Here is a 13847-nt window from a genome sequence, read left to right on the forward strand (position 1 = left end):
GTTCATCAGTGAGTGCCTGGGAGTGTTTTAGGCCAAAAAAAAAAAAAAAAGACTTGGTTTTTTTGGAGTTAAAATAAAATTATAATAATCACTCGATATTGCCGAAGCCTTTTTAAATTAATGACAGTTATATACAAGTACAATTGGTCTGAAACTTGACACATGAATACAAGACAGTGGCTCCCAAAATCGCTTGTGCTTTGATTTGTCGATTTTGGATAACGGGGGCTCGCAAGGGGCGTTACTGCCCAAACATTAGATCCCTATACTCGTCCCTTATTTATAAACTGATTGCTCTGAAACCCGATACAGCTCTTCTCCTCAATATTTTGCAGGATGGTTCAGTCTTAGATTTTTCGATTTGGTATTGTTTGATTTCGGATCATGGGTTCCAGGCAAGCTCCAGCACCGACTGTCCCAGCCTTGTTTCCCCTTGCTTCTGATTTGGTAGCCGTGGTTTCTGCACGATCGGGCTTGCAGGTTTGTGTGGTGTCTTTTGAATGGAAGGGAATGATATGAGAGACAGAAAGATTGAGAAATAAAGAAACAGAGAAAGAAAGAGAGATAGGGAAATAGAAGTGAAAGGAAAATAGCGAAATGGAGAAATGGAAAAGGTGACCTCTTCTGATGACCAATTATTGAGGTAGTGCAGCAACATTTCATCCATTATGATCGCTAGGTCTGCAGAGAATCTCATGAGGGTGACTGCATTGATCGATCACAGGTACAGTCTGGAAATTGTCGAGGATGCCAGCATGGTCATTTCCATGGTGTCGTCATAGTGAAAATTTAGATTGGACCCAGGTGCCAGCATGGTGCAAATTTATAGCTTAACCTCCTTCTAACTTAACATCCATCCAAGGTACAGCACATGTTGTGACGCAATGCCCTACCTACAAAAACAACAATCCAACAACTTATAGCTGAGCCAATAATTCAACCAAAACTACACAGCTCAAAGGTTTAGTGCAGTACCTCTGAGGTATCCTGCTAGCCATACTCTTATTATTACTCATTCCCATGTTCCCACCTCACACTCTAATGAGCCTTCCTCCTCCAGTACAATGTTTTTTATTTCTTTTTCTTCCAATAATTTTCTCTCATTACGGTACCCCCTTCTCCTCAGTTGATGTCTCTTTCTAACATTCCTTCCTCATGGAGATCTGGCAACCACATGCAGCTATTGCTTTGAGTATAGGGGTATACTATTGTAGTATGCCATATTTTCTTTGAACTTACTTTGTTGGCAAAATATATGCTTTGTCATGACATTGTGGAAGTCTTGATTAATTCCCAGACTGTTTGTGAGAAGACATAAATGGCATCTCAATTGAAAGGAGTTATATACACCGACAGAAATTGTCAGAATAGTTGAATAACATGCATTGTAATGACAAACCTTCAATGATGGCTTTTTTTCTTCTTTCTTTTTTTTGTATACAAGATCGAGTCTCGTTTAATAGCTAATATTAATGGCAAAAAAACAATCGGGCACATAAGACATAATAAAGGTAGCGGGATACAAGATGGGGAGAGGGGGGGAAGCACACAAGTACAACATTTGAGAGCAGAGACATCGGGAGATCTGTGGGAGGGAGAGGGCTTGGGGGGAGGAGGCGTGGGAAGGGGAGTGTGGGGGGGGGGGGGGGGGAGAGGTATAAAACACATGGACACAGCTCGGTCTTCCAGGAAAGAAGTCGGTATTTCAGAAATGTGGATCTGAGGTGAATTAACGGGGGTAGAAAAGATCAAGGTTTTGGATGAGGGAAGATAAGAGAGGGTGGTGAACAGCTGTTTTAAAGACCTGGAGGGAGGAGTGGGATTGAAGAGAGTGAGGGAGTTTGTTCCAGGGGCAGGAGAAAAGAGGAATGAAAGAGTGAAGGTGAGCAGAGAGTCTTGATTTTGGCAGTTTCAAGAGAAGAAAGTTTCTGGCAGATCTTGTGCGACATGTAGGTGTATTTGGGGGACAGAGTACAGACAGGGCTTTAGGGGGCTAGGCCAGAGAGGTGTCGGTAGAAGGCAGAAAGACCACCAACCTGCCTGCGGTGAGTGAGTGAAAGGCCCTCGGAGTTAGTTAGCTGCATCGCGGGAGATTCCAATAATTCTGAAAGCTTTGGTTTCAACAGCGTGAAGCCGAGCTCGGTGTGAGGCAGGAGCACCGGCCCAGAGGGGGGAACAGTATTCCACTGAGCTGCGGATGAAAGCCTTGTATGTGGTGAGGATTTCATGTCTCTTCCAATTCATTGGGCAAATCCTCACAGAACTTGACACATCAATCATTATAATCTTCAAAGTATAATGACAATAAAGGTGAAGCTATACTTAATGATAATTATTTGAGTAATCTGCATTATGAATTATAGAACTTGTGTGTTCACCATGCTTAGAAATGCTAAGGTGGATAAAGCTTGTATTGATGATCTGTCCAAGGGAGAAATGCAGTATCCTTTAGAGAAATCTGCAAAGGGCAAACAAAGCTGTTTTCCCAGACCAAACCAGACAAGAGTCTCCTCTCTGACATCAACAACATGTGTACATATTTTCATTTCCTCTCTGCACATTGCTATGACCTGTCTTGTAATACTTACCAGATGATACACCATATCCAAGGGGACGCTAGCTCGGCTCCAATCGGTGATCTTCCTGACCCTCATCAGTCAGCCTGGCTCCTCAAGGCGCTCGTACTCTTCTTCATGGCCTGTATAATGCTGAACAGATCCTCTGTTATCGGCAGGCACCAGTCTGTTTTGACCCATCATTCCTCCTATTCCCTTCTCGAAACATCAGAGAAAATTTCCTTGTCTCAAACACTATAAAATAATTGAATACAACAGAATCGGGCAGAAGATTTTCTTGAAATGTTTGTGTTGCATCTGTGGTCGTGTATGCCGGCATAGTGTACTGTTAAACTTTTTTATATTCTTGTATAATCAGTTAAATCTTCTCCAAATAATACATTTTTGACAATTGTCACTAGTGTGTGGACCTTCAATCGATCCACCTTCGACACTATCCTGGTGTGGACATCTGGTGTCAATTTTCTGACCATATCCATTTGTCTAAACTGTGTCATTACCCTGCACTCGTGAAACGAAAAGTGAGGTTAAGAGATCGGCTAAATTAGGACGTACGTTTTTGCATTTTTAACATTCATTTTCTCAGCATCCGTTGGTCCCATTGACACGAAATTTTCACCATAGGAGAGCCTCTTCCTGTGGAATTTTTAATGATAATTGTGATGTCATAGATAACGAGGTACGAACGCCATGTTGGAAAGCTAAAAAACTTTGGACCACTATATCTCCAAAACCTAAAACCCTTAAGAACCTTCTTCTCCAGAACAGCTGGACAGATCTAGTGGAACCTTCACGCACATGTTCCCCAATACTTTGGGATACCATTCTGTTAAAGGAAAAAATAAATAAATATTTCACTGAAACTGCTAAAGCCAAACTTTCCAAATATCATCTGACATGATTGCTGCATATAGTGTGAAAATAATGTCATATGTACAGTCACATGAAAAAGTAAGTACACCCCATGTAAAGTTGTGACTTTTTCAACATATTTCAACATACAGCTATTTGATCGTCATTTCAACAATATTGATAGATAAAGGTGATATAATATAACAAATGTCATGAAACATTTACATTTTGTAGTCCATTGTATAATTTAAATAAACATAAATGCAAATTTCGCATGTGGAAAAAGTAAGTACACCATTGGCTCGAATAGGTGGTATTGCCCCCTTTGGCAGAAACAACCTCAAGTAGGTGTTTCTTATAACTGTCTACCAGTCTCTGACATCGACTGGGAGAAATTTTTGCCCACTCCTCCATGCAGAATTCTTTCAGCTGTGCAATGTTTGAGGGGTTTCTTGCATGCACAGCTCATTTCAAATCCCCCCACAGCATCTCGATGGGATTTAGATCTGGGCTTTGAATTGGCCATTCCAGAACCCTCCATTTCTTTCTTTTCAGCCATTCCTTGGTGGATTTACTGGTATGTTTCGGGTCATTGTCATGTTGCAAGGTCCACCTTCGGCTGAGCTTCAACTCTCTGACAGATGGCCTCACATTATCCTCAAGCACCCTCTGGTACAATGAAGAATTCATAGTGGATTCTATGATGGTGAGCTGCCCAGGCCCTGATGCAGCCAAGCTGCCCCAAACCATAATATTTCCACCACCATGCTTTGCAGTTGGTATCAGGTTCTTGAGGTCAAATGCTGTCTTTGGTTTTCGCCAAACATGTCTTCTGGTACTGTGGCCAAATAGCTCTACCTTTGACTCATCTGTCCAGAGCACATTGTTCCAGAAGTGCTGGTCTTTGCCGAGGTGTTCATTGGCAAACTTTAGTCTTGCCCTGATGTTCTTTCTGGACAGCAAAGGTTTCCTCCTGGCACACCTCCCATGTAGATCAAATTTGTGCAGCCTCTTTCTAATGGTAGACTCGTGCACTTTGACATCAACAGTTGCAAGAGCTACCTGTAGGTCCCGTGATGACATTCTGGGGTTCTTCGAGACTTCTTTCAGCATCTTGCGGTCTGCTCTCGGGCTGAACTTGCTTGGGCGGCCTGGCCTGAACAAGTTGGCAGTTGTTTGGAATCTTCTCCACTTGTACATGATCTTCCGGACAGTCGAATGATTGATTTCAAATTGTTTGGAGATCTTTTTAAATCCCTTCCCAGACTCGTAGGCATCTATAACCTTCTTTCTGAAGGCCTCAGAGAGCTCTTTTGATCTGGGCATGGTGATGCCCCACACTTCAACAACAAAGAGCAAACCAAACAAAATGTCTGAGGTTTAAATAAGACAGGTTCCTCCAAGATCCTCTCCAACGATGTTCTAATCATTTGCACCTCAGCTGGTGCACCTGATTCTGATTTTAGGTATTTGAAGTAGTGATAAATGGCGGGGTGTACTTACTTTTTCCACATGCGAAATTCGCATTTACATTTATTTAAATTATACAATGGACTAGAAAATGTAAATGTTTCATGATATTTGTTATATTATATCACCTTTATCTCTCAATATTGTTGAAATGAAGATCAAATAGCTGGATGTTGAAATATGTTGAAAAAGTCAAAACTTTACATGGGGTGTACTTACTTTTTCACGTGACTGTAGGTCACGGGGTTTGGCAGCTATCTTGGATAGTAAAATGAACCTTATCCAATCAACACGAAACTTTACACACCTTATCACCTACACAATTGGAGCCAGAGGGTAAATTTATGATGTCACAGGTCACGTGGTTGGGCAGCCATATTGAATGTAAGTGAACATATTTTAAAATCTTCTTCTATGAAACGGCTTAACCGATCAATGCAAAACTTTAACTAATTGATCAACTACTCATGGGAAATATAGTTTGATAAAGGTCACTGGTCTGGCAGCCATATTGAATCAAAGAAAAAAACCTTAAAAACAGAATAGTTGTCTCACACCAAGTCCTTCTCAAGACAGTGCGGGTTAAATATTCGATGAATATCATCTATTTATCTTTGTGCATTGCCCATTTTCCCTCTTTGTAAACTTAAAGTTATAACATAATTTGTGGACAAACTCAGACGGCAGATACAATTATATAAACCGAGAGGTTTTGGCTCTGTGAGAATTTCCTTGTATGAAACAAGAAATGAAATTCATGAAGAACCAAAGACAAGACTCTTTGAAGGAACCTTGAAAACAAGGGCTCAGCTGGTGGTTTGGAGCCTTAGGTCTGAGAAGTCCCTCTCAGTCAAGCAGGCTGGTTGCATATAAAAGCCAAGAGAGCAATTTATAGCAAGAGGAACTGAGGGGAGGTGCATTCAGAGCCTCCCGACGAGTTCTGGAGGTTTCTGGTTCAACACAAAATATTCGGGGTTTTTTTTGTCGTTGGATCACTTTGGATCTGAAATGTAATGGTTGATTAATGAACAACTGGAGGACAGAGAGAGAGAGAGAGAGAGGGGGGAGGGGGGGGGGGGAGCTCCTTGACGTTACCACACCTCACCGCTGAGAGCTTTCGTCTTCACTGCCACTGCCAAAAGTCCTTGCAGAGCAAAGTCATTATGAGAGCAGCATTTGTGGACTCTGAAAGACCAGGTACCATTGTCAGCAGTACAAGAGCAGCTTCAAGGCTGCCCTTGGTTTTCCTTTGAATAGCCATGTGTCCTCCCCGCTCGACATGGAGTGTCCGCTACAGAAAGTTTACTACAGAGACAATGATGCTGAATATATACTAATCTTTTTCCCCTTGTGGTAATTGGATCATGCCCAGACAAGCGGAACATGCTTTCATCCAGAATACAGAATTTGCAGCCGACATTCAATATTTCCCTCTTGTGTGTGGTGTGTGAATGTTCTAAAATTTTCCAAATATATGACTCAACACCATGGCTTCAGTGGTTTTACTGCTGCACTGAGTTACAATACGTACTTTTTTATTTTACGCAAAGCCGATTATATCCTTGTGTGTATAAATATGATCAGATCAATAAAGATTAATACATGTTCAGAAACTGAATTAGTTTTCTGGGTTTGAACCCAACTTATTTTGTTTCATGTTTGAATGTTAATATGAAATGTTCAGTTATTTGCATTTCTTAATTTCCCTGAATGGCAGGAATATTCCATGCATGACTAAACGCTGTTGTGTTTAGAATAAACAAAATCTAGAGCAGCACTCGGTAGAGAGCATACCTCCGCCAAGCTGAACAGTTTACGTTTTGTAGGCTGGATCTGGATCCGGACCTGAACCAAAATGGAATCGCCTTGTTCTTGTCACCGACACAACTCATGCACCAAGTTTCGTCCGAATACGGTAATAACATTTTGAGATATCGTGATATATATCGTTTTTGGTCTGAGCCTGGTGTTGGCTTAGCGGTTAGGGTGCCGACTTGGGATACCTAGGATCCTGATTTCATAATCCCAGTCAATCACTGAATTAGCGCCAGGAGGGTTGAATTAACATCCTTCTGAGGTCAGCAAATTGAGGACCAGCTCACTGGTAATTCCCTGTGTATTGCAAGAGGTGACTAACAGGGTTGGTGGCAGGAAGAGCATCCGGCCATAAAACATTGCTTCAAAACGGGGATCACAGTGCCCAAAAAAGGCCAATCCCTGCTTTGCGGGGGGAAATGGACTCTAAAGGCGGGTCTTATCGTTTTTTGGTCCAATCTCCAATTGGTGAAGAATCACTTAAATATTTTACTTTGTAGCCCATAGCGCAATACCGTCTATAACAGCGTTTGTCTGTCTGCATATCCCCACAAACGTATACCAATCAGAGCTGAGGATCTAGTCACATGTCAGGTGGACACGTTTAGTAACTATTACAGTTGCATATTTTACTAAAAGGAAATATAGTAACCTTCCGTGGAACATTTTGGGGTCCCAGAGGGTGGCGTAAGGTAGGTAGAAGGTTTCAGAAATTCATCATTGAAATGCAATTGACACGGACCTTGCTCCCGAATCCGGAAGTGAACACATGACGACGGTGCGTTGGTTTGATAATAATATCTCAATACAATCGTGATTTTACATTATATTTTGATATGTTCATTATATCGTATTAATTTGTGATTGCAATGATGCTGATTGGAATGAAAAAATAGAGATATTGAGTTGAAAACAGAATGAGGAAATGACGTAAGGGTTTCCATCCATGACATTCGCGGATTCTCCATTTGCAGTTTCGCCATTGACTGGATATAGCAACATTCAGACTGGGTACGTTTTTTGTCCAAGTCCTTAACGAACCTGATGTTAATGCCTGATGTTAGACTGAAGGCGGCACAGGAATGTGGAATCTTTTGGTTCATCGTTTCCCATTCTCCGTTTTTTTACCAAAGTCATTCACGAACCGGCTATCCATGACTGAAGTCAAAAAATTTTAAAAACTTACATTATTTGCTAACTGTTAACTTAACTAATATCCCCACCCAGGTCATACTATATGCTCTTCAACTAAAGTATCAAACAAGCCTGGCTATGCCGTTGTTGGACGATTGGTCTTGTTTTAAAATTATAATATCCGTATCAGGATCTTCACCAAAATCGAATGAATTCGTCCTTGTCACATACCCAACCTGTCCACCAAGTTTGTCTGAATCCATTCGTAACATTTTGAGATAGCATGTTCACAGACAAACAGACGTGACAACCTAACCTCCATCCACCTTTGGTGACGGAGGTAAAGGAAAACTTATATTTTTGAACAATTGGTTTGTGTCTCTGAAGTTTGTGTTCCATTCACTTCTGCACAGGAAAGTGCTGTTCACAACTGTTGTGTAAAATTTGAGTTTGGAAAAAAACCGCTCGGTCTTTCTTGCAGTTGGTTAATTGCACCAAGCTGGTCATTAGGACCCTTCTGGTTGGTGGATAACCATCACCTTGTGACACTTTTAACATATTCATGGGTTTTTTTTTGCCGGAAAGTCTAAATTTCCTTACCAAAGATAAAAATTCTTGTTTTTCCTCATCAGTTAATTAATTTATGCAAATGGAGGAGATTTCGAGCAATTACATTAGTTTTGTGGAAAACGGAATCCGAGAAATGGCATTCACAAGCATTTTAAATTGGTAACAGCTGCATCCTCCACACATTTGTGAATAAATATCCATATTTTTTCTCTTGGAGAAAAACCATCATGCTTTTTCATTGAATCATTTCAGCAGTGACGTCAACCATCATTTGTACCCCACATTGTTCGACGTACATTGGGACAAATGTTGTGGGGCTGATTATACAAATATATATATATATATATATCTGTGCAGTGTCTGTCTTGTGTTGTGTTGTCTTGTCTTGTCACTGAACTACTTTCTCAAACTTTGGTGAAATCGTACCAATCTTCTGGTATGCACATATCTCTCCCGTCGGTATGTCATAAGGGTATTTTTTTTGAAAACATTTCCAATTTTTTTATTTTTTTATTTTTAGACTTTTTTTCGGGAATTTTTTTTTTTCAACCTCAATGGTTTATAAAATGTGATATCACATATATTACAAATGCATTTGTGCAAAATAATTGTTTGAATTATGATTGGTTTAAACCATGACAAAACGGCAACTCGGGTACAATCATTTATCTGTATATCTACACATCTGGGCAGTGTCTGTGTTGTCACTTAACGACTCCCTCAAACTTTTGTTTCCGTGGTTGTGAAGTGTTTTAATAACGTTGTGGTGGTTTTGAATCACGTGGTGGTGAGGTATTTTGAATTATGTGGTGGTGAGGTGTTTTTAAATGACGTGGTGGTGAGGTGTTTTTCAATCACATGGTGGTGAGGTATTTTGAATTACGTGGTGGAGAGGTGTTTTGAATTGCGTGGTGGTGAGGTATTTATAATTACGTGGTGGTGAGGTGTTTTTAAATGACGTGGGGGTGAGGTGTTCTTAAATGACGTGGTGGTGAGGCGTTTTTAAATCACATGGTAGTGAGGTGTTTTGAATTACGTGATGGTGAGGTGTTTTTAATTACATGGTGGTGAGGTATTTATAATTTCGTGGTGGTGAGGTGTTTTTAATTATATGGTAGTGAGGTCTTTTGAATTACTTGGTGGTGAGGTGTTTTTAAATGATGTGGTGTTGAGGCGTTTTTAATTTCGTGGCTGTGAGGTGTTTTTATTACGTGTTTTATGGCAGTGAGGTGTTTTTAATTTCGGGGCTGTGAGGTGTTTTTATGACGTGTTTTATGGCTGTGAGGTGTTTTCAATTTCGTGGTGGTGAGGTGTTTTTAATTTCGTTGTGGTGAGGTGTTTTTATTATGTGTTTTATGGCTGTGAGGTGTTTTGAATTGCTTGGTGGTGAGGTGTAATCGTCCCAAATTTCGAGTCTGCACCGACACCTCCCCTATGTACAGTCACGTGAAAAAGTAAGTACACCCCATGTAAAGTTTTGACTTTTTCAACATATTTCAACATACAGCTATTTGATCTTCATTTCAACAATATTGAGATAAAGGTGATATAATATAACAAATATCATGAAACATTTACATTTTGTAGTCCATTGTATAATTTAAATAAACATAAATGCAAATTTCGCATTTGGAAAAAGTAAGTACACCCTTGGCTCTAATAGGTGGTATTGCCCCCTTTGGCAGAAACAACCTCAAGTAGGCGTTTCTTATAACTGTCTACCAGTCTCTGACATCGACTGGGAGAAATTTTTGCCCACTCCTCCATGCAGAATTCTTTCAGCTGTGCGATGTTTGAGGGGTTTCTTGCTTGCACAGCTCGTTTCAAACCCCCCCACAACATCTCGATGGGATTTAGATCCGGGCTTTGACTTGGCCCTTCCAGAACCCTCCATTTCTTTCTTTTCAGCCATTCCTTGGTGGATTTACTGGTATGTTTGGGGTCATTGTCATGTTGCAAGGTCCACCTTCGGTTGAGCTTCAACTCTCCGACAGATGGCCTCACATTATCCTCAAGCACCGTCTGGTACAATGAAGAATTCAAAGTGGATTCTATGATGGTGAGCTGCCCAGGCCCTGATGCGGCAAAGCTGCGGCAAACCATAATATTTCCACCACCATGCTTTACAGTTGGTATCAGGTTCTTGTGTTCAAATGCTGTCTTTGGTTTTCGCCAAACATGTCTTCTGGTACTGTGGCCAAATAGCTCTACCTTTGACTCATCGGTCCAGAATCACATTGTTCCAGAAGTGCTGGTCTTTGCCAAGGTGTTCATTGGCAAACTTTAGTCTTGCCCTGATGTTCGTTCTGGACAGCAAAGGTTTCCTCCTGGCACACCTTCCATGTAGATCAAATTTGTGCAGCCTCTTTCTAATGGTAGACTCGTGCACTTTGACATCAACAGTGGCAAGAGCTACCTGGTGGCAAGAGAGACTTCTTTCAGCATCTTGCGGTCCGCTCTCGGGCTGAACTTTCTGGGGCCGCCTTGCCTGAACAAGTTGACAGTTGTTTGGGATCTTCTCCACTTGTAGATGATCTTCTGGACAGTCGAATGATTGATTTCAAATTGTTTGGAGATCTTTTTAAATCCCTTCCCAGACTCGTAGGCATCTATAACCTTCTTTCTGAAGGCCTCAGAGAGCTCTTTTGATCTAGGCATGGTGACGCCGCACACTTCAACAACAAAGAGCAAACCAAACGAAATGTCTGTGGTTTAAATAAGACAGGTTCCTCCAAGATCCTCTCTAACGATGTTCTAATCATTTGCACCTGAGCTGGTGCACCTGATTCTAATTTTAGGTATTTGAAGTAGAGATGAATGTAGGGGAGTACTTACTTTTTCCACATGCGAAATTTGCATTTCTGTTTATTTAAATTATACAATTGACTACAAAATGTAAATGTTTCATGATATTTGTTATATTATATCACCTTTTTCTATCAATATTGTTGAAATGAAGATCAAATAGCTGTATGTTGAAATATGTTGAAAAAGTCAAAACTTTACATGGGGTGTACTTACTTTTTCACGTGACTGTATATACATATATATATATATATATATACGTATATATATATATATATATACATATATATATATATATATACATACATATATATATATATATATATATATATATATATATATATATATACATACAAATATATACTGTATATGCTCTTGCCTTGAAAAACTTTTGTCTTGCAACAATACACAATATTCAGTACATTAATGAAATACACAAACGTGAATAATATGAAAGGAAAATGGAAACTCTGGGATGAAGAAAGGATGAAAAGTGACCACTTATACCAACATACTCTATACAGTCATACCCCGTTTTACGCCATTTCGACCTAGGTCAAATCCGACTTTACACCACTCTTCTAGAGTAAATTTCAGTTCAGCGAACGTCATTATGTGCGACTTTACGTCACTCGTACGGACGTGAAAAAAATTAAACAATTTAAACAATTGGATGTTTTAAAGTTTTATCGATTATTGATCGTTATTTTAACGTTGATGTTTTAACGATCGAAACAATTTAAAATACAATAAAAAGCACATTAAAAATATTTTTTAAAATGTACGTACAGTATACGTACGCGTAGCTTCTGGTTCTCATTCAAAACAAAGGCGACGCCATATGCATTTTGTCCTTTGCTGCGGTCGTGTGCTTTTGGTTGTCCTTTGCCTTTCACTGGTATTTTTGTGATTATTCCTTTTCTGTGTAAAGGTTCCATTCCTGTGTAAAACAACCAACGTAACGTGGCAACGGCGAAACATGACGATGCCGGCTCGGACGTACAGTATACGTTTGTATATATATATATATATATATATAGAGGCAAGACCCAGTACCTCCAATGACGGGGGCTCATAGTGCGAGAGGACTGTGGGGTGATAGTGGTTGATCGTGTCCAATGTAGAGGGATGGTAGCTCTACCATCCCTCACATTGGGGCAAAGGAGCAGTAGATTTATGGGGGTTGGCAGTGTGAACTAGCCGGGGGCAGGCTAGGATATTGTTAGGGATTTAGAAGGATGACAATAGGAGACCGAGATGTAAGTAGAGACATTGATACAGGTAGAGGGGACATAGTCAGATTAGGATGTTAATGACGAGGGAAGTGCTTAGTATAAGGGAAGACAGGGAAAGCACAAGTATTAGAGGGAAGTAGTTAGTTAGATGATGCTGTGTGTGTGTAATTGTGGGTGCCTCTTGGGCTTGGTGAAATGAGGCATTGGTCGAGAATGGTTGTGTGTGTGAGAATCTGGTTATCGTTGAACTTGGTGAAATGAGGCAATGGTCTGGGATGACCGGAGAAAGTGTATGAGTGGTGTATTGAGTGATTGACTTGCATGGGGTGCAAGTGGATAAATGGAGAGAATACTTGGTGTGTGGGAATAAATGGTGTGTAGAGTGAGTAGTGTGGATTGAGTGGTGTAGAGTGCATGGTGCGAAGGATTGAATGGGGGAGGATGGACCCCTTCACGAATACCCGGGGAGGGTAGTTTAAAGTTAGGTAGAGGGAGAAGGTAAATTGTTTGGAAATTGACATCTGTGGTGCAGGGAGTAGCAAGTTGTTGCTTTGAGGGGTGCATGAGTGAGTGGAATGGCTGGGCGTGTGGGTTTAATTAGTGAGTATCGTTAAATGGGCACTCCACCACTGGTAGTCTGTCGGCCAGGCGAGGCCGCAGGTAAGCTCTGGGAGCCAGGTTGCGTTCAGTGTAGAGTTCAGTGGGGCCCGAGGATCCTAAGAGAGGACCCGGGTAGCCCAATGCCAGAGAGGGCATCAGAGGGGTGAGAGAGCCAGGAGGGCCTTCCCCGAGTTAGGGTAGTTGAAGGAGCTAGGCAAGCTCGGGTGGCGACTTCAGTGGCGGAGGTGCGCAGGTAAGTAGGACCTGCTGGTAGAGCCACACGACCCAGCCCCGAAATTGTGTGAAGGCACAGATAGAAAAAAGGGGGGAGTGAGACCTCAAATTTGGTAGGGCACCACAGGGTGGGTCAATGGGAATTGGTTTTTAGAACCACATAGTGTAAAGAGGCCAATTGATTGGCAGGGAAAGACCCTGGGTAGTTTAAAGAGTTAATTTCAATTAGAAGGATAGTTAGGATGAAATCTCTTCGCACCATCCACATCCACTCAACAAGGTGACAGGACTCCACACCAGGTTTTGCAGATGATTTGGAATGAAAGACGCATCATGACGTGGGTGAGACATTGTGTTTATTCCATCTCTTCCTTCTTGGGAGGGATTGGAAACGAATTTGGCATAAAGGGGGATAGAAGAGACAAGACGGTCGAGACGGAATTTGTAAAGTGTAAATACGGGGAGGGGCAAGGGTAGTGTAGGTTGACATGGGGGGTGACGAACGGCCAGGGACGAGCTTTCTCCGCTCGCTCTCCCCGCGCCCCTCATGTTGCAT

This window comes from Myxine glutinosa, chromosome 4 (assembly GCF_964187855.1).
Source record: "Myxine glutinosa chromosome 4, kmMyxGlut1.1, whole genome shotgun sequence".
Classification (NCBI taxonomy): Eukaryota; Metazoa; Chordata; class Myxini; order Myxiniformes; family Myxinidae; genus Myxine; species Myxine glutinosa.